The following is a 262-nucleotide window of genomic DNA, read 5'->3' as shown; positions in this document are numbered from 1 at the left end:
GATTAAATAAGGATAAATAATTAAGTTGGACTTAATTAAAAGAGACCAAAATAATGTGAGAAATTAATTAAGTTATGAGAGATTTAATTAAATTAAAATATAACTATTGTATTTAGGGTTACAAATTAGTTTGGTTATATAAATATATTATATTAGCAAACTAAAACTCTAAACCAAAAAAAAAAACCACTTTCCAGCCGTTTCATAAAATAAGAAAAGAAAAATAATTTTCTTTGCCTGACAAAAATAAGATTCGGTAAGA

Source organism: Theobroma umbraticum, unplaced genomic scaffold (genome assembly GCF_002168275.2).
Source record: "Theobroma umbraticum cultivar Fairchild unplaced genomic scaffold, ASM216827v3 scaffold_146.0, whole genome shotgun sequence".
Taxonomy (NCBI): domain Eukaryota; kingdom Viridiplantae; phylum Streptophyta; class Magnoliopsida; order Malvales; family Malvaceae; genus Theobroma; species Theobroma umbraticum.
The sequence above is the reverse complement of the archived record's forward strand: the minus strand, read 5'-3'. Positions refer to the sequence as shown.